This window comes from Schistocerca americana, chromosome 8, assembly GCF_021461395.2.
Source record: "Schistocerca americana isolate TAMUIC-IGC-003095 chromosome 8, iqSchAmer2.1, whole genome shotgun sequence".
Classification (NCBI taxonomy): Eukaryota; Metazoa; Arthropoda; class Insecta; order Orthoptera; family Acrididae; genus Schistocerca; species Schistocerca americana.
In genome coordinates, this window is record NC_060126.1 from 395,254,349 (window position 1) to 395,273,421 (window position 19,073).

The 19,073-nt window shown below is 41.0% G+C and overlaps 1 pseudogene; it reads right to left on the bottom strand.

Annotated features, from left to right (window-relative positions):
* Nucleotides 1-6,166: 6,166 nt before the first annotated feature.
* On the bottom strand, nucleotides 6,167-6,284 carry LOC124546202 (annotated as a pseudogene).
* Nucleotides 6,285-19,073: the final 12,789 nt, after the last annotated feature.

The following is a 19,073-nucleotide window of genomic DNA, read 5'->3' on the forward strand; positions in this document are numbered from 1 at the left end:
TCCTATGGGAGCCTGTTGTACAGTTTTAGGGTTTTGCAACAGCAACTAATTTTCAGATCTGTGCTGTGTGTTGTGTTTAGCAGCGAGCCGAAACTCCTTATGATGAAAATCCAATGGAAGAAACAATTATGTGACATCATCAAAAACAATACATGCTACTAGTGGTATATACATGTCTGCCCATCATGCAAAACTAAACTTATTTCAATGCCTCTATTCATGTGTCCACTATCCTTCATACTCAGTTATTTAACATGCATGCCTTCACATCATTAGGAAGGCATGTATAATGCTAATTTCACTGTGTGAGCCTCTTGCAAAAATGTGGAACTTCCCAAACTGTATGCCATACACTGAACTGTTTTGCACTTATCAGTTGACCTAAGGTCAAGTGTGATACCCTCTTACTTCCCGGATGTAGGTCATTACATAACTTCATTGCCTGCCATTTCAGTCACCTTATAACTCCCACGTTTGCAATGATATTTTCAGTTTAGTGTATCGAAAAACACTAGACTTAATTAATAGCTAAAAATTTAGCATTACAACTCAGTTCTGAAATTGAAATCATTTTGCAAAGAGGTGAAACTTCAATAATGTATATGTAATATGGAAAGCAAAAGGTTACCATTCAGTAATTACTGCACATCACACAGATATGGGAACACTGTGCTTGTTAGTATTGATGCTGACCCCTACAAATCAATAGTTTTACTATCTTTTCATTTCTCATAAGATTTCATTTTGCACACTTGGATCGAGCAGTTTGCTACATGTGTCAGTGCTGAATTAATGCACCAAACTCCAAGCGTAGTACAGAAGCTGTACAAAGATGCAGCATTGCACTTTATTCTTACATAACCAATTAGGAGGCATAGGAGAGAGGCCATGTGACTGTCTCATGCATCTGTCTGCAGAGAGTCACTTGTGAATCTCACTCTCTTGTAGAAAGCAACTCCTACAGGTTAGACAGCTTGAGTCAATCTGGCTTTGTGTCTCTTATAACATGCAAAACTCTATTCTCCTGAATTTGCCCTGTAATATCACTGTTCCTTTTGAATATCTCTTAATTTTTACCACCCACCACAGTTGGCAAAATGACTGACATCGATGTAATTCCATTTATCTTGAAGGGTCCCATTGTAAATTGAATCACTGCAATAAATACACATATTTTCATTGTATTTATATCAGTCAAACACTGCTGACAGAACCACCTCTTCCATCCTGCCCACAACAAACCCAGCATCCTGTACAAGAGTGAATATTGATAATGCAGCTACCTTTGTGACAGAAAGACAGATTCTATCATAATTCTGCCATATCTTATCTAATTTTGTTGCAGTGTGGGAGGTATAAAGTAGAACAAGTAAATTGGCTCAGTGATGAGTAAGAAAGGCACACAACAATTAATTATTAGAATACTAGGAAACTATAGTTTGTATACAAAAGAGATTGCATACCAAACAGTTGTACAGCACATACTTGAATGCAGGACAATCATTGGGGACCCATATTGCATTGGGCAAACGGGGGATATTTACAACTGGCAGAAAGCCATTAAATATCTCATGATGAAGAGGTATCTACAAAATTAAAAAAAAAATAAAACAGCCCACATGAAGATATGTAAATAGTCATTCCCTCTGTATTGCTCCCATAAAGGGAACATGAAAATACTTTATTGCATTGTGCTACAATAGAGAGTTCCCTCTACACATACTTTCTGTCTCATTCCAGCGCACTACCAAAATTATAGTAGTTAGACATCTACATTCTGAAGTAAATGTTATGTGCTATTTAGCCACTTTGGTTGCTTGTATGCCAGTTTTCCTATTTAATTATTTGTGCGTTTCACGCTACATACTTGTGAGCTCTCACTGTGATGCGCAATAAATCAGTTTTGCAATTGAACAGGTCGCAATATAAATATAAATAAAGATCTGGAAAAGTCTATAAATTAAGTTGTCTTCAGTCCTGAGACTGGTTTGATACAGCTCTCCATGCTACCCTATCCTGTGCAAGTTTCTTCATCTCCCAGTACTTACTGCAACCTACATCCTTCTGAATCTGCTTGGTGTATTCATCTCTTGGTCTCCCTCTATGATTTTTACCCTCCACGCTGCCCTCCAATACTAAATTGGTGATCCCTTGACGCCTCAGAACATGTCCTACCAACCGATCCCTTCTTATAGTTAAGTTGTGCCACAAACTCCTCTTCTCCCCAATTCTATTCAATACCTCCTCATTAGTTATGTGATCTACCCATCTAATCTTCAGCATTCTTCTGTAGCACCACATTTCGAAAGCTTCTATACTCTTCTTGTCCAAACTATTTATCGTCCATGTTTCACTTCCATACATAGATACACTCCATACAAATACTTTCAGAACCGACTTCCTGACAAATCTATACTCGATGTTAACAAATTTCTCTTCTTCAGAAACGCTTTCCTTGCCATTGCCAGCCAACATTTTATATCCTCTCTACTTCGACCATCATCAGTTATTTTACTCCCCAAATAGCAAAACTCCTTTACTACTTTAAGTGTCTCATTTCCTAAACTAATTCCCTCAGCATCACCCGACTTAATTCGACTACATTCCATTATCCTCGTTTTGCTTTTGTTGATGTTCATCTTATATCCTCCTTTCAAGACACTGTCCATTCCCTTCAACTGCTCTTCCAAGTCCTTTGCTGTCTCTGACAGAATTACAATGTCATCGGCGAACCTCAAAGATTTTATTTCTTCTCCATGGATTTTAATACCTACTCCAAATTTTCCTTTTGTTTCCTTTACTGCTTGCTCAATATACAGATTGAATAACATTGGGGAGAGCCTACAACCCTGTCTCACTCCCTTTCCAACCACTGCTTCCCTTTCATGGCCCTCGACTCTTATAACTGCCATCTGCTTTCTGTACAAATTGTAAATAGCCTTTCGCTCCCTGTATTTTACCCCTGCCACCTTTAGAATTTGAAAGAGAGTATTCCAGTCAACATTGTCAAAAGCTTTCTCTAAGTCTACAAATGCTAGAAACTTAGGATTGCCTTTCCTTAATCTTTCTTCTAAGATAAGTCGTAAGGTCAGTATTGCCTCACGTGTTCCAACATTTCTACGGAATCCAAACTGATCTTCCCCGAGGTCGGCTTCTACCAGTTTTTCCATTCGTCTCTAAATAATTCGCGTTAGTATTTTGCAGCTGTGGCTTATTAAACTGATAGTTCGGTAACTGTCACACCTGTTAACACCTACTTTCTTTGGGATTGGAATTATTATATTCTTCTTGAAGTCTGAGGGTACTTTGCCTGTCTCAAACATCTTGCTCACCAGATGGTAGAGTTCTGTCAGGACTGGCTCTCCCAAGGCCGTCAGTAGTTCTAATGGAATGTTGTCTACTCCCGGGGTCTTGTTTCAGCTCAGGTCTTTCAGTGCTCTGTCAAACTCTTCACGCAGTATCGTATCTCCCATTTCATCTTCATCTACATTCTCTTCCATTTCTACAATATTGTCCTCAAGAACATCACCCTTGTATAGGCCCTCTATATACTCCTTCCACCTTTCTGCTTTCCCTTCTTTGCTTAGAACTGGGTTTCCATCTGAGCTCTTGATATTCATACAAGTGGTTCTCTTTTCTCCAAAGGTCTCTTTAATTTTCCTGTAGGCAGTATCTATCTTACCCCTAGTGAGATAATCGTCTACATCCTTACATTTGTCCTCTAGCCATGACTGCTTAGCCATTTTGCACTTCCTGTCGACCTCATTTTTGAGACGTTCGTATTCCTTTTTGCCTGCTTCATTTATTGCGTTTTTGTGTTACCTCCTTTCATCAATTAAATTCAATATTTCTTCTGTTACCCAAGGATTTCTACTAGCTCTCATCTTTTTACCTACTTGATCCTCTGCTGCCTTCACTACTTCATCCCTCAGAGCTACCCATTCTTCTTCTACTGTACTTCTTTCCCCCACTGCTGTCAATTGTTCCCTTATGCTCTCCCTGAAACTCTGCACAACCTCTGGTTTAGTCAGTTTATCCTGGTCCCATCTCCTTAAATTCCCACCTTTTTGCAGGTTCTTCAGTTTTAATCTACAGTTCATAACCAATAGATTGTGGTCAAAGTCCACATCTGCCCCTGGAAATGTCTTACAGTTTAAAACCTGGTTCCTAAATCTCTGTCTTACCATTATATAATCTATCTGATACCTTTTAGTATCTCCAGGATTCTTCCATGTATACAACCTTCTTTTATGATTCTTGAACCAAGTGTTAGCTATGATTAAGTTATGCTCTGTGCAAAATTCTAACAGACGGCTTCCTCTTTCATTTCTTACCCCCAATCCATATTCACCTACTATGTTTCCTTCTCTTCCTTTTCCTACACTCGAATTCCAGTCACCCATAACTATTAAATTTTCATCTCCCTTCACTATTTGAATAATTTCTTTTATCTCATCATACATTTCATCAATTTCTTCATCATCTGCTGAGCTAGTTGGCATATAAACTTGTACTACTGTAGTAGGTGTGGGCTTCGTGTCTGTCTTGGCCACAATAATGCGTTCACTATGCTGTTTGTAGTAGCTTACCCGCACTCCTATTTTTTATTCATTATTAAAACTACTCCTGCATTACCCCTATTTGATTTTGTATTTATAACCCTGTATTCACCTGACCAAAAGTCTTGTTCCTCCTGCTACCGAACTTCACTAATTCCCACTATATCTAACTTTAAACTATCCATTTACCTTTTTAAATTTTCTAACCTACCTGCTCGATTAAGGGATCTGACATTCTACTCTCCGATCCGTAGAACGCCAGTTTTCTTTCTCCTGATAACAACGTCCTCTTGAGTAGTCCCCGCCCGGAGATCCGAATGGGGGACTATTTTACCTCCGGAATATTTTACCCAAGAGGAAGCCATCATCATGTAACCATACAGTAAAGCTGTATGCCTTCGGGAAAAATTACGGCTGTAGTTTCCCCTTGCTTTCAGCCGTATAAATTAAGTTAATAAGTTTTAATGATTTGAAATATGCTTACATTACTGCACTGTCTGTTGAAAAATCAACTAACCACTTCACTAGTAGTTGCACCCAGCTGTACTCAGTCGATACACCTTCTATAGTGCACAATTGCAACCTCTCACTGTGATATAGGTCAAGTCAGTTGAACAATTATAATACACTTCCTTGTTTTTAAACTGTGATTATTTGTTAACATCTTGTCAATGTTTTCCATAGGCTACATTCCATTCCTTGTTGATTCTACAGATGACTCTTTACTGCTTACCTTATCGGTCCACCTAATTTTCAGCATTTTTCTGTAGTACATCTCAAATGCTTCGATTCTATTCATTCCCAGTGTTTCACTACCACACAATGCTGTGCTACAAACATACATTCTCAGAAAATTCTTCCTCAAATTAAGGCCTATGTTTGCCACTAGTAGACTTTTCTTCACCAGGAATGCTGTTTTTGCCAGTGCTAGTCTGCTTTTTATGCCCTCCTTGCTCCATCTGTCATGGAGCTTTTGCTGCCTAGATTGCAGAATTCCCTAGCTTTCATTTATTTCAAGATCACCAGTCCTGATGTTAAGTTTCTCACTGTTCTTATTTCTGCTACTTCTAATTACTTTGGTCTTTCTTCAATTTATTTTCAATCCATATTCTGTGCTCATTAGACTGTTCATTCCATTCAGCAGAACCTGTAATTCTTCTTCACTTTCACTGAGGACACCCATGTCATCAGTGAATCTTATCATTGGTATCCTTTCACCTCGAATTTTAATTCCATCCTTGAAACTCACTTTTATTTCCGCCATTGCTTCTTTGATGTAAAGATTTAACAGCAGGGACTAAAGACTACATCCCTGTCTTACAACCTTTTTAATCTGAGTGCATCATTCTTGTTCTCCCACTCCTATTGTCCCCTCATGGCTCTTGTACATATTGCATATTAACCACCTTTCCCTACAAAAAACCTAAATTCTGCCCAAACAGGCCATGAAGACCCAATGGTACCAACCGGCCGCCATGTCATCTTCAGACCACTGGTGTCACTGGATGTGGATATGGAGGGACATGTGGTCAGCACTTCTCTCCTAGCCATATGTCAGTGCACAATAGATCCTCAGCTTGCCTGACAAGGGCTGAGTGCACTCCGCTTGCCAACAGTGCTCGGCAGACCAAATGGTCACCCATCCAAGTGCTAACCCAGCTCGACAGTGCTTAACTTCTGTGATCTGATGGGAACCGGTGTTACCACTGTGGCAAGGCCATTGGCTATCTTTCCCTATAGCTTACCACAATTTTTCTCAGAATTTTGAACATTTTGCACCATTTTATGTTCTTGAAAGCTTTTTCCAGGTCAACAAACACTGTGAACGTGTCTTAATTTTTCTTTAGTTTGACTGTTGTGACAGTGCCACGACATTCAAAAGTGCCGCTACGTTAGTACGTGAACATGGCGATAGAGGCGCTCCGCAGCTCGGCCGAGTGCGGGAGCGCCACCTGGCTATGAACGGCGCCGGCCGCATGTCACGGCACGGCAGTCGAATGACAGATACGGAGTTAGTAACATGTAACCCGCTAGTGTTTCTACTTTTGTATATCCACGCAATTTATTAGTGATTAAAAGTTATAACACTTTTTGGCGACGAGGTCGGATATTTTTTTTCCTGCGTTGTGGAATTGTGTGTTCGTGTCGGGGCAGACATGGAACAGCTTATGCACGCGCTTATTGAACAACAAACACAGCTGACGGCTGCTATTGAGGCGTTGTCGACGTCGCTGACTCATCGTCTGTCTTCCTCTTCTCCGCCTCCATTCCCTCCTTATGACGAGGCCGCTGAAGACTGGGAGGATTATGAGAAGTGTTTGCGGCAACACTTCTTGGCTTTCGGCGTTGTCGACGCTCCTATGTGTAAGTCGTTATTTCTCTCTTGGATTTCCCCACGGATCTATCAGCTGCTATCTCAGTTAGCCCCTCTGCGGGAACCTGCCTCTCTGTCATTCCAAGAAATGTGTGACTTATTGTCTAACTATTACCGAAAAAACACCCATGTCGTTGCCGCCCGCGTGGCGTTCTACAGGTGTCGTAAACAGCCCCATCAATCTTACTGGGCTTGGGTGGCGGAACTACACGGTCTGAGTCGGAAATGTCAGTTTGTCACGGACACTCATCATGAGTCTTACGCTGATTCAATGGTTAGGGACGTTATTTTACGGCTTGCTCCTGATAAAGAAGTTCGGCAACGTGCCTTACAATTGCCAAACCCGTCGTTGTCGGAAGTTCTCAGCATCGCTTAATCGTTTGAAGTGTCTCACGCTGCTGGTGTGCAAATAGACGCGTGGTGTGATGTAGGCGCTGTACAAACCACTTTCGACGCGGACAATTTGCCTGTTTCACAGGGAAACGACGACGTGGCGGCGGTGCACTCGCATCAACAACGTCGCGTTGGGCCGCCACGCTCGCAGCGAAAACAGCAACCACAGAAGCAGGTTCGTTCCGCCCTTCCTTCTTGACCATGTTGTTTCGTACAGCATGACAGAGCCGCGTGTCCAAAACGTTGGGCCACGTGTAATTCATGTCGGAAAAAAGGCCACATTGCTTCTGTGTGTCAGTCCCCTAAAGTTCCTGTCGACGAGGACGAGGCATCGGACATGGATGTTAACTGTGTGCTTTCTCAAACGAATAAGTTGTTTGTTACTGTTCGTGTTCTGGATAAAGACCTTCGCATGCAAGTGGACACTGGCTCTGCAGTAACTCTCATTAATTCTCGCACGTATTTGGAGTTGGGCTCCCCTCCCTCGTCTCCAGTTACGCGAAATCTACGAGCTTATAATAAGCAGAAAATTCCTATAGTTGGCCAGTTTGATGCTTCCACTGCCTACAAGTCTGTTGTTAGGCCCCTCACGTTTTATGTGGTGGATCATGCGGGCACTGAAAACCTGTTCGGTGATGATGCTTTCCAGTTGTTCGGGTTCTCCATTGATGATGATGTGCACCTCATATCTGAGGACATTCCATATCAACAGCTGGATGGCTTGTGTTCTGAATTCTCGTCCGTGTTCTCTGCTGGTCTGGGTCGGGCCAAGGATTTTGAAGCCCACATTACTCTTAAACCTACGGCTCGCCCTAAGTTTTTCCGGGCACGCCCTATTCCGATGGTGTTGCGTGCACCTGTCAAAGCTGAGATAGACAGGTTAACAGCTTCGGGGATTCTCCCTCCTGTTACCTCCAGCGAATGGGCATCACCCATCGTGGTGGTTTCTAAACCAAACGGGAGTCTGCGATTGTGTGGTGATTTTAAAGCCACTATCAACGCTCAAAGCCTCATTGACACTTATCCTCTTCCCCGTCCTGAGGAGTTATTTCCCAAGCTCGCTGGGGGCCAGTTATTTTCCAAACTTGACTTATCGGAGGCGTACCATCAGTTGCTGTTGGATGCATCTTCCAAGGAATTTCTCGTCATCAACACTCCTTGTGGGTTGTATCAGTACCAGCGGTTACCATTTGGCGTCGCTAGCGCGCCGGCCATTTTTCAGCGGTTTTTGGAACAGCTCACGGCTTCCGTTCCCGGCTGCATCAACTACCTGGATGACATTGTTGTCACGGGGGCCTCCACTGAGGAGCACCTTCGCAATTTGCGTTCACTGTTTCGGGTTCTGCATTCAGCTGGGTTGAAGTGCAATCTGGACAAGTCACAGTTCTTCCAAACCTCCGTTGTGTATCTTGGTTTCCACTTGTCCCGTGAGGGTATACGTCCTCTATGACAGCACGTTGCGGCCACTACCGCTCTACCCCGGCCGTCTACGGTCAAAGAACTTCAGGCGTTTCTAGGCAAGGTTGCTTATTATCACAAATTCATTCCCTCCGCGGTGGCGGTGGCTCATCCTCTGCATCAGCTGTTACGCAAAAACGTTCCTTTCTGTTGGTCCGCCGAGTGTGAGCAGGCTTTTGTCCGCCTGAAGGCTCATTTGCAGTCGGCGCCTTGTCTTGCCACATTCCGTCCGGGTCAGCACTTGGTTCTGGCGACTGACGCGTCACAGTATGGCCTAGGGGCTGTTCTCGCCCATCGGTATGAGGATGGGTCGGAACGACCCATCGCCTACGCTTCCAAGACCCTCAACGATGCCCAACGGCGTTACTCTCAAATCAAAAAGGAGGCGCTCGCTATCATTTATGCTCTAAAAAAGTTCAGCGTTTTTTTGTATGGTTCTAAGTTTCACCTCATCACCGACCCCAAGCCGCTGGTCTCTCTGTTCAGCCCCTCGGCGTCGCTTCCGGATAAGGCAGCTCACCGCCTGCAACGTTGGGCCTTATACTTGTCTCGTTTTCACTATGAGATTCACAATCGCCCCACGGCCCAGCACGCCAACGCTGACGCGTTGTCGCGTTTGCTGATGGGCCCCGACCTGGTTTTCGATCGAGATGAACTACTCTGTTTCCACATTGATGAGGAAGAACGTCGTGCGGTCGAGGGTTTTCCACTTACAGGTTCACAGGTCGCGTTGGCTACTGCGCGGGACCCGGTCCTGCTTCAGGTGATCGGTTTTGTTCAGCAGGGTTGGCCGGACAGGACCAAGGGGCGGGCATCGGATCCCCTTCGCAACTACCATGCCTTGCGCCTTCGTCTGTCTGTTAGTGAGGGTGTTGTTCTTCTGGCCACAGAGGGCGCATCTCCACGGGTTGTGGTGCCCGCCTCTCTTCGCAAAGATGTTCTCAAACTATTGCATGAGGGCCATTGGGGGATTTCTCGGACTAAGTCCCTGGCCCGCAGGCACGTTTATTGGCCCGGTATTGATTCGGACATCACCCACATGGTCGCTGCGTGTGATCAGTGTGTTCAACAACTGGCTGCGCCTCGTACTCTGCCCTCTCCGTGGCCTGATCCGGCGCAGCCGTGGGAACGGGTGCACGCTGATTTTGCCGGCCCCTTCCTCGGCACTTATTGGCTACTGTTGATTGACGCCTTCTCAAAGTTTCCGTTTGTTGTTCGATGTCCGTCGCCCACCACTGCGGCGACGATGCTGGCTTTGTCCAAAATCTTTGCGCTAGAAGGTCTTCCATCCACGATTGTCACGGACAATGGCCCTCAGTTCTCTTCGCAGGCCTTCCGTGATTTTTGTACTGGACAAGGGATTCATCATGTTACAGCACCGCCCTTCCATCTGCAATCGAATGGGGAGGTCGAGCGCCTTGTCCGCACTTTCAAAAGCCAAATGAAAAAATTCCTTAGTGATTTTTCCACAGATGACACTCTGTTGCAATTTCTGAGTTCTTATCGCTTCACGCCTCTGGGTGATCGCAGCCCTGCTGAACTCTTGCATGGCCGCCAACCGTGCACTCTACTGCACCTGCTTCACCCTGTCAGGCCTTGTACTGTGCCCCCTAGTGCGGGAAAATACCCGGTGGGCGCCGACGTGTGGGCACGGGGGTATGGATCTCGCCCTAAATGGATTCCAGGGGTGGCCCAGGCTCTTCGCGGCCGCCGGCTTTGTGAAATACGTACGGACGACGGCATGGTTGTTCGCCATTACGACCAGATGCGCCCACGAGTGGTGGCCACGCCGGTACCACCGCCCCTTCTTTCGTCTCCGCCAGCCCGAGAAGCCAGTCCTGTCGCTGCTGCCGATCCTCCGGGCGTGTTTCTGCCACCGCCGTCGCTACCGCTTCTGAGTACGCCGGAACTGGCCCCAGTCGCGACGCCGCCTTCTCCGGGACCCATCTCGCTGGAGTACACCCCCAGGTCCACGACGCCTATGGATGCCGCTCCGGAGTTTTCACCCATCATCTCGTCCAGGAGGCACGTTCCACGCGCATGCTTCCGTCCTGGACATTTTCGACCATACTCTCGTGTTTCTCCGCGGGATCTTCTCGGGGCCTCCCAAGAGGCTATGGATGTCTCCGCACTGTCCGTGTCTCCAAGGAAGGGAGTGTTTTTTTTTCAAGGGGGGAAAAGTGTTGTGACAGTGCCACGACATTCAAAAGTGCCGCTACGTTAGTACGCGAACACGGCGATAGAGGCGCTCCGCAGCTCGGCCGAGCGCGGGAGCACCACCTGCCTATGAACGGCGCCGGCCGCATATCACAGCACGGCAGTCGAATGACAGATACGGAGTTAGTAACATGTAACCCGCTAGTGTTTCTACTTTTGTATATCCACGCAATTTATTAGTGATTAAAGGTTATAACATTGACTTCCATTATCAATCGCAATTTCAGAACTGTCTCTCTGCTGCCTTTACCTTTCCTAAATACAAACTGATCATCATCTAACACATCCTCTATTTTTTTTTCCATTATTGTGTGTATTATTCTTGTCAGCAACTTAGATAAATGAGCCATTAAGCTGACTGTCTGTTAATTCCTGTACTTGTTAGCTCTTGCGATCTTTGGAACTGTGTGGATGATATTTTTCCCAAAGTCAGATAGTATATCACCAGATTCATACATTCTACACACCAATGCGAATAGTTGTTTTGTTGCCACTTCCCCTAATGATTTATGAAATTCTAATGGAATGTTGTATATCTCTTCTGCCTTATTCAATCTTGAGTATCCTAAAGTGCTTTTAAATTTTGATTCTAATACTGGATCCCATATCTCTTCTATATCGACTCGTGTTTCTGAACTCTGTTTCTTGTTCTATCACTTCATCGGACAAGTCTTCCCCTTCATAGAGCCCTTCAATGCACTTTTTCCACCTATCCATTCTCTCCTCTGTATTTAACAGTGAAATTTCCATAGCGATCTTAATGTTAACAACCTTGCTTTTAGTTTCAGGTAAGGTTGGTTTGACTTTTCTATATACTGAGTCAGTCCTGCTGAAAGTAATTTCTTTTTCGATAGCTTCACATTTTTCAGGTAGCCATTTCACCTTAGCTCCCTTGCACTTCCTATGTATTTCATTCCTAAATGACTTTTATTTCTGAATTTTCCTGAACATTTTTGTACTTCCTTCTTTCATCAATCAACTGAAGTATTTCTTCTGTTACACATGGTTTCTTTGCACTTACCTTTTTTGTACTTATATTTTTCTTCCTAGCTTCTCTGACTGCCCTTTTTAGAGACGTCCATTCCTCTTCAACTGAACTGCCTACTGAGCTATTCCTTATTGCCATATCTATAGTCATAGAGAACTTTAAGCCATCTCTTCATTTCTTCGTACTTCCATATCCCACTTCTTTGTGCATTGATTCTTCCTGCCTAATCTCTTAAACTTTGGGCCACTCTTCATCACTATTAAATTGTGATTTGAGTCTGGGTATGCCTTACAATCCAATATCCGATTTCAGAATCTCTAATATTGATTAACTCATGAATTTTCTTGCGTTTGTGAAAGAGAAATGAACATAGGGTCTTAAAAATATGGTATTAATAATTTTCAAACAATTTTACTACAAGTTTCATATTAAGTCATTTAGAAAATTTTTAAAAATTAAGTAAGTTGTTGAGAAAGCAGTAATAGTTCACTGTACATGTGACTGTTCCTCCCATAATACTACATATTGTACATCACAGAGAAGTGCCTTAATGGATAACACACACTTATATTGTATGTATCTCTGTTTGGTGACAACAGCAACATACTAATGATAAAGATGGGAAAACAATATTTAGTATAGTTTAGTCATCACCAAAATTATAGTTATTTTTTCTTTGAGTGTAGCACAACCATTTTTTTTTTCTGGAAGATAGCAGTATTTAAACATCCATACACAGTAACAGGACATTCTGCACAATGCAATTCTAAATAGAAATCTCTCTAGATGTTCTCATGGGAAAGAGCTGCCAGATAACTTCAGTGTATTGCATTTTATTGGTCTAAGAAATCTCGAATGTGGCTGTATCTAGGGCCTCCCACTAGGTAGACCACTCGCCTTGTGCAAGTCTTTGTAGTTGACACCACTTCAGTGACTTGCATGTCGATGAGGATGAAATGATGATGAAGTCCCCAAGTGGAGAAAATCGCCAACCTTGCTGGGAATCAAACCTGGCCCCTCACACGGCATTCTGCTGCTCTGACCACTCAGCCATGGAGGCAGACTAAGAAATCACAATATTTGTACACGTGACACTGGACAAGTCAAAGATAAATTTTTAGTATTAAATGGATTACATGAAGGATGGTAATTTGTTTACTAATTAAATATTAAGAATACATCTTGTTTTAACAATCCAGATGAAGTAATGTTATGTTGTGAAAATCAGTGGGATGTAAGTCATGCAGTAGGATAAATGTATACAATTAATACATTACATTCTTAGCAATTTTTTGTGAAATACAGCTTCTCAATCATAAGCACACGACTGAATATGTATAACACAAGTTAACACTTACAGCTATTTTGTGAAAAAGATGCTTCCTCTTATTTATTTATTCATCCAGGGGTCACCTCACAATGGTATTGAATTCAGCATGAAAATAGATAGATAACTCAAGCTATACATACACATATAATACATAAGTATATTATATAAGCATAGGATAGATGGTCAGCCATGACACTATGAAGGAAACAGCCCATCATTTACTTGAACTGATGTTGGGAAACCAAATATCAGAATGGCTGGATGGATGACGCACTATCCTCCTGAAACTGCACTAGCTTATTTGGAGATAACTGTTGCACAGTATTCTTTTGAATGTGCACAGTTTGCACAAGATAACTTATAAAATAAAACAAAGTTTATCACATACACAATATGGACAATCACTGGAACATGATCAGGTTGCTACGCCCCTTACACTACTTCCAGTCTGTTCGAAAAACTAATTCCAGGCCTGTAAACATGCAACTATGGCCCGCCGATGTTTTTGTATCCTCCCTTCAGCCCATCTGAAAGAGATAGTCACCATCCCCCTTGATGAATGAGATGTTGAGCTGAGGAGAATGACCAGGCATTACTGTCATGCACTATTTATCTTGGCATATGATTTTTTTGTACAAACATTAGATTGTGATCATGTATTGTAATGTGACCAGGTGTAGTAGTTGTCCTCTTTCATTATTAACCATTTCAGTTTCAGTTTGAGCACCCGTTTTATCATGTACAATGATATGGGATTTGTCATATGTTACATACAGAAAAAATATGAGTAACAACATATTACGAGAAAACTATCAGTGAATAATCTGAATTAAATATATGGGCAAAACAATTATAGCTTACATGATATAAATTTGTAACAATATAGGGCACAAATAAGTTACATATATTTGTGTATAACAGACAGCAACAAGAAACAATGATTACAACATTCTATATTGACAGATTAATTAATTTTTGTGTGTACATAAGAGTCTACCCCACAATACAAGTTTGTATATGAGTAACTTATAAGATAGGTGAAGGCACGCTATCTTTCTGAAGAATTCATATATTCACTAACACTGTAAAAACTATTACTGATTAACATTCTTTTGAGTTCACTTTTAAAACTGCTCAGCTGCTGAATCCTTTTTATTTTTAAGGGAAGAGCACTATAGAGAATTTTTGGGTGGTATATTGCACTCTTGTTGTATTGGGCTTTCTTATGCACTTCTCTGTGAAGTTCATTACTCTGTCTTGTTGTATAGTCATGGAACTCACTGTTTAAAGAAGAAAACTGGGGGTGAGACTTCAGAAAGCATATACTTTCATAGATGTAAATGGATGGAAGAGTCATGATTTTATATTCCTTGAAAATTTCCCTAAATGGATCTCTAGGTGCAGCTCCTTTTATGATCCTTATCACTCGTTTTTGAATAATAAAGGAGCGTTTTGCCTGACTTGAATTGCCCCAAAATATGACACCATATCGCAAAAGACTATGCATAAATGCATAATATGTACACAATACTGTTTGATCACTGCAGCAATTTTTGAGCATTCTAAATACATAGCAACATTTACTTAACTTTTTATTGAGCACATCTATATGCTTGTCCCATTTTAGATGCTCATCTAACCAAATTCCTAAGAATTTTGTATTTGGCGTTTGTAGTATATTCTGTTGGCCTAGCTTCACAGTTATATTGGGCTTTATATTATTTGAAACATGTCTGTAATTCATCCATAATGTTTTCCCCTCATTCACAAATAAACTGTTGTCCCTGAACCATTTACTTGCTTCAACTGCTGTTGTTTCAATTTTGCTGTTAAGGTCAGTCTCATTCTTAGCTTTAATAAAGAGACTTGTATCATCAGCAAAAAGTACACAATCAGCTTGTGTTAAATAGTTTGGCAAGTCATTTATAAAGATCAAGAACAACAGGGGTCCCAACACCAAACCTTGGGGCACCCCATAACTAAGTTCCTTATAACCAGAAAAGTATGACTTTCCATCATGAACTATTTCTATTTTCTGGGATCTGCCAGATAAATATGACTTAAACCATGCATGAGCAGTACCACGGAGTCCATAGCAACTAAGTTTTTCGAGCAGTAGTTTATGATCAATAACGTCAAAGGCCTTTGATAAATCTAAAAAGACCCCACAATTTACTTCATTATTATCAATGGAATTTAGGACAAGTTTTAGAAAGTTGTATATGGCTGTTTCAGTTGATCTATTCTTTCGAAAGCCATTTTGTTCATCGACCAATATTCCACTTTTTTTTAGGAAAGTAGAGAGTCTTCCATACATTACTCTTTCTATAATTTTTGAAAAACAAGATAACATTGATAAAGGCCTGTAGTTTTTTACATCATAATGATCCCCATTTTTGTATAATGGTTTTATAATTGATTGTTTCAGCTTTCTAGGGAAAGTGCTAGTACTGAAAGATGCATTAATTATATCTACAAGAAGAGGAGAAATATATCTGCTGTGTTTAATGATTTTGTCTGGAATGCCATCGGTGCCACAGGATAATTTATTTTTTAGTTTGCTGATGGCATGCTCTACCTCATGTACTGTTACAGGATACAAAAACATAGTTTTGGAATTCAATGTGATGTTGTGACTGACGTCTGTACTACTTTGGGTTTGTATGAGGTTTTGAACTACACTTGTAAAATGACAGTTGAATATATTGGCAATTTTTAATGGATCATTTATAGTTTTGTCCTCAGTTTTAATAACAATGTTGTTTCTTACTTTGCTTCTTCCTAAGTTACTATTGATCACTTTCCAAACTGATTTCATTTTTTTGTTGCCGTTATTTCTACTGATATATGAATCACTATTTAACTTTTTTGCTGCAGTGATTACTTTCTTGTATAATTTCCTCTAACACTTAACACGTTGTTTCAAAGCAGGATTTTGCCTTGCTGATTTACTTAACATTCTGAGTTGCTCTCCAGATTTTCTTATGCCCTGTGTTATCCATGTGTTAATTTTGCCTTTTACTTTCATTTTCTTAAGGGGAAAAGCAATTTCAAAGTTATGTTTGTAATCAGCTAGAAATGACTCAAACTTCATGTCTATACTAACATGTTTATCTAGATCCCAACTTGTATTTTTTTAACAAGGAATTAAAAATCCTAATGTTGTCCTCATTAATACATCTCCTGTGGATGTGTTTCTCACTTGGCCTAGAGTTTTTACAGAGTACATTATTTATACTAAGTTTTAGTGCTTTATGATCAGAGAATCCAGTGTCAATCACTTCTACAACATTGTCTAGTTTATGTAAGTCAAGAAATATTTGGTCTATTATTGTTTCAAGAGTTCTTTCCATGTCTAGTGTATTCAAAGATAGTTGGTGCTAAATTATGCGAACAAAAGACATTGGTCAATTTTGTAACATTTAAACAGTTGATTTTGAAGTTGACATTGAAATCTCCAAGCACAATAATGTTTTCTGTAGAATGTCGTAACTCACTAAAAAGACTTTCAACACTGTCCAAAAATTCCATAAAATTACCTGATGGGGAACGGTATACACACACAATAATTATTTTAAGGTCTGTTAGTTTGCAGACGCAATATTCAAATACTTTTTCAATGTTTTTTATCTTACTAAACTTGATTTCTTTATATTCAATTCCTTGTCTGACATAAATGCATGTTCCTCCCCCTTTAAAAGTTTCTCTACTGAAGCTACTAACCATTTCATATCCTGTTATTCTGGCAGCAAAAGCTTGATTTTCTTTTAACCAATGTTCACATACACATAAAACTGAAACATCCTTTAGTTCATCAAGCAATAGTACTTCTAAATCTGGAATCTTACTAATTATACCCTGTACATTTTGATACAAAACTACTAATTTTTTATGCTTGGCATCTGTTGCAGTGCTCACCGCATTGGCTGATTGGTGCCTGCCTCCAATAAAAAATCTTTGAGATGGCCTGGTGGTGACACTCTTCTTTTGCTTAAGGGGCGGGTGGTTTTCATTGCTTCTGCTCGGGTAGTTGGTACTGTTGTTGAACGTGTTAGTGATGTAAGTTGATCTGCTTCTACTGAAGATGGTGATTGTAGTACTGGAGAAGATGCTGTAGACTGGGCTACTGGAGGCAGAAGAATAGTGGGCTCACTTTCCTTAGTAGGTACTGTTGTTGAAGCTGCCAGCAGTGTAGGCTGATCTGCTTCTGTTGAAGATGGTGATTGTTGTCCTACACACGATGCTGTAGACTGGGTTACTGGAGGTGGAAGAATAATGTGCTCACTTTTCTTGCATCTGCCTAGTGAACAAAGGAAGTCTCGGATTTTTTGTCCTAATACAATCTTTCCCCTGTTGTTTAAATGCAGGCCATGTTGGGTATAATGTTCTCTCTCCAGTGAATCTACACTAATGAAATGTGAGTTCTGAAATGCTTTGCATATCTTCTTGAACTGTCTGTTAGCCTTAATAATTTCTTTATTTACAATAGAAGTAGTCATAAGATCGTGTCTATGGGGAATACCAACGACAATTACAGGTGTTCTAGCAAAGCTCAAAATTTCTTTCAAATTGTTAGTGGATTTGTAAAGTTCATTCCTGTAGACATCATTAGCTCCACCTATTATAATTGTACACTGAGTTGAGCTGGGGCGATTCCCGACTTTTATGTTCGTTGTGATTTCAGACATGGGTGCCCTCGGTTTTACAATGGCGGTTGCATTTACACGATAATTATCACGTAAGATTTCAGCAAGACCACGTCCGTGGCTGTCAGAATATATACACACATTTGATTCAGAAATTTGCGCATGTAACACTGCATTAATTTGCGCATGTTCCTTTGTGTGGTTTACAGTACCGGTAGGCCTACCTGTTGTTATTCCACTCTGCGTATTTATCGCTGTGTTTACAGCTGTATGAAACATATTTTTACAATGTTTATGACGCACTGCACTAGATGTAACATATTCTTCCCCGTACGTGGTTTTACCTGTATTCACACCTGCCTCAGGTGCACTGATACGTACGTTTATTGCTGAGTGGAGCATGTTTTCACACTGTTTACGATGCACTGGATTAGGTGTAACATATACACTGTTATCGTCGTTAATACTATCCGAGTTGCTAAGAAGGCTTCTCATCATTTTCTTAAGTAGATTTGTATACTGTTCGCAGATTTCCACATCACGCTGTAGAGAACATAATACACTTTCGTCTTGTCCATCGGCAAACATTTTGGCTGCAGTCTGTCGGCCGTTACACGTTGTTACCCCGCACTCACAACTTGGATTATTAAAGTTAGTAACACCAAAACATTCTGTGTGGTACCATTTTTGCAATGTAGAACAAATTTTTATTCCTTTACGTACTATTTCACTACATAATACACACTTTATAGACACTACGCAATTAATTTTCATGGAGCGATTCATTAGTCCTACTACACCAGACGCCATCTTCATCTACATCATCTTCATCTACATTACTCTGAGTTGGCTAAGTAAGTTTTAATTGAGTAATAAGCATTATTTATGAAGTATGTTTTAGCTGTCTTTTTAAACATATGTATTTTAGCAATGTTTTTCATCACCTGGGACAATTTATTATACAACTTTATTCTCTGTTCTCGTGAGTTTTTTTGTTCATTTCTCTTTGGTAAATTCAATGTTTTCCTCCTTTATGCTGAAATGTCTGCTATTTGTAGGGTTGTTTTGTTTATATTCAATGTTAATTTATTAAGTACTGCCCAATTGT